At 42.6% G+C, this 2,945-nt stretch overlaps 1 protein-coding gene across 2 annotated transcripts in view; it reads left to right on the forward strand.

The window, feature by feature from the left end:
- The first annotated feature begins 2,010 nt into the window (after positions 1–2,010).
- The window catches only part of Kcnj16 (potassium voltage-gated channel subfamily J member 16), a 51,503-nt gene continuing 50,568 nt past the window's right edge, over positions 2,011–2,945 (forward strand). The window contains exon 1 of one of the 2 annotated variants that reach the window (XM_021213628.2): positions 2,011–2,070. The gene's annotated coding sequence lies outside the window, so the exon portion shown is untranslated. The remainder of the gene's footprint in view (positions 2,071–2,945) is intronic. The other variant, XM_029545970.1, reaches the window with a different exon arrangement.

Raw genomic sequence — 2,945 nt, forward strand, 5'->3', positions numbered from 1 at the left:
AGCTTAGTGTTCCCAATGAAGGAGCCAGAGAAAGGACCCAGGGAGCTGAAGGGGTTTGCAGCCCCATAGGAGGATCAACAATATGAACTAACCAGTACCCCCAGAGCTCCCAGGGACTAAGCCACCAACCAAAGAGGACGCATGGTGGGACTCATGGCTCTAGCTGCATATGTAGCAGAGGATGGCCTAGTCAGTCATCAGTGGGAGGAGAGGCCCTTGGTCCTGTGAAGGTTCTATGCCCCAGTACAAGAGACTGCCAGGACCAGGAAGCAGGAATGGGTGGTTTGGTGAGCAGGGGCGGGGGGGGGGGGGATGGGGGTTTTCAGATGGGAAACCAGGAAAGGGGATAACATTTGAAATGTAAATAAAGAAAATATCCAATTAAAAAAAAAGGAAGCTCAGCTTTTGATCAGTATAAGGGATCATACCCACTAGACGATGAGGCCAGACTGATTTCATACACATCCCAAAGGAAAGTTGTGGCTTCCGTTAATACTGAAATGAAGGTACCCAGGAACTCTGAATCTAGTTTTCGAATTTCTTTTCAGAGAAAGCAAGCTTTGGGCCCACTGTTTGCCAGCCATTGCTGTGTCGCCGAAAAGTTCTGTCTCTTGGAAGGTCGAGATTCTTCCAAGGGGTTGGGTTACAGTTTGCCTAGCAGATGTTTATATTAGAATGTCAAGACCTGAAGTTAGCTAACAGTCTGGCACAATGTTTATCTACCCGAGGGAGGTGTTGCTGCCGCTGTTGTTTCACTGCCCCTCCCTCTTTTACAAATGAAGATATTTGAGATAAAAATTGAGATTAAATTTTTAAAAATAAAATAGCATCCGAATTCTCTCAGAAGGGCTGACAACACCCGAGTTCAATTTCCCCAAGCACTGGAGTCTTTGAAAATAGAGTTGATAAACCAAACAGCAACCAGGGCCAGAATCTAGAAAATGTCCCCAAGTTTGGAGTATGAACCAAGCTATGGGGTTCCTTCTCTCCCTCTACCCATCCTTCCTCTTTGGAGAAAAATAAGACAAATGTCCAGCTAGAAAAAATATCCTATTGACCTTTCCTGAAAACAGCTCTCCTGGGTCAGGGAGAGGTTCAGGAGCTTGGTGGAGATTTATCTAGTTCCTCATGGCTGCTTTTTACATTCCTCTTGCATTTTAACCCATGCGTTCCCCTTTGAGGCTGCATTCTGTCTGCTAGTGAACTGCACTGACTGCACGGGTCCTTGAACATTTTATTTACCTTCTAGGACACACTTCCACGAACAGTGCCTGACTATCAGAAAGTGTTTTCAGGGCCTGTACTCCAATCTGGGCTCTGTTTCCCCATCTCAGGGTTAAGATGTGACCCCTGGGATCCTGCAAAGGAGCAGTTCCCAGCACCAATCCACTGTCTTCCACCTTNTGGGGGGGGGGGGGGCTAGTCTATTGCATTGCCTGGATGAACTACGTTTGGTTTATGTGGAGGAGCGGGATGAATTGCTAGTTGTCTTGTCTCACTGTCCATCAGCATACAATGCCAGCCCTCACCTGCTGAGAAGGGTTTCATTGAATGGCACTGTTCAAAGCTGTAAGACAGACAGGAGCATTTGTTTCTGTAGGTTATTTCTCAATAAGCCTGTTTGTAAACACCAGAGTCATTTACTGGCATGGTTGGGCATACTTCTGGCCCCAAAACTCAAGCTCTTCTTCCTCCTCTGTATCCCTGAAAAAAAGAAAAAAAGAAAAAAAGAAAAAAAAAAAAGAAAAAAAAGAAAAAAAAAAAAGAAAAAAAAGAAAAAAAAAGAAAAGACAAACTTGTCAGGGTATACTTGAGTGACCTTCAGAGGAACAGAACCAGCGAGGTCACTGCTGTCTCAGCTGACCGGTTATTGCCTGCTTCAGAAGATGCCAGGGGCTGCTGATGTCGATTCCAGGGTGGAACCAGAGGAGCAAACCGGTGTCAATGGTTAACCTGGGTTCTTGATATCGGAGACTTTTCTTTCCTTTATTATTAACCAACGAGCATTCATAACCCTTGCAAGCTGAGAGCAAGCAGCTCCTACCTCCCCGTGGAAGAGTGTGAATGAAGGTAAGCCTTGCTTCATATTTTGTTATTATACAATCTTCTGCTACATTGACAGTTTACACATACTGAATTTTGGTGGGCAGGGGGAGGGCAGGGGTGGGATCTTCAAGGCTCCCCGACCATAAGTACAAATGTTTATGTTGAATTAAATGCAATTAAAGTGATTTAATAAGAGTATGTCATATTCCTGAATTTCTTCTGAGACTTTGGGTAAAAGTAGTTTCAAACTAGCATTTGTAGAGTGTATGAAACTTGTCTCATCTATCATTATAAAGGTAGATATTTAAAGTCACATATCATGTTGACCCCCCAACCTGCGGTATTCTGATATTTATTTCAAGATCAGATTATTGGAACCAAAAGGTATACATGTACATTTATCAATGTGTATGCCTCAAAATTGTATATTTTATATCATCCAAAGAGCTTTAAGAATTAATTCTTTTAAGTATTTATAATGATACACAAGGAAATAAAACATCTATTTCTCTAGACTTGTTTTAACATGAATTTCATACCAGGAACTTATTCCTTCATTCTTGTAAAGCAATAGTTCTCATCCTGAGGGCTGTGGCCTTTTGGGGGTTGCATATCAGATTGCCCGCACAGTGGATATTTATATTACAATTCATAACAGTAGCAAAATTCCAGTTATGAAGTAGCAAAAATAATTTCTTTTTTATGTTCGGAATCACAGCAACATGAGGAACCATATTAAAGTGCCACAGGACTAGGAAGCTTGATAAATGCTGCTTAAAGTTGAGTCTCTTTAAAAGAAAATGAGCAAGGCTCAGAGTTCAATTCAAATTAGGAGACAACAGTGGACAAGCTGAAAGGCTGGAGACAGAAGGAGAGGAGAGAGAGGGAGAGAGAGAGAG

The sequence above is a fragment of the Mus pahari genome, chromosome 14, assembly GCF_900095145.1.
Source record: "Mus pahari chromosome 14, PAHARI_EIJ_v1.1, whole genome shotgun sequence".
NCBI lineage: Eukaryota > Metazoa > Chordata > Mammalia > Rodentia > Muridae > Mus > Mus pahari.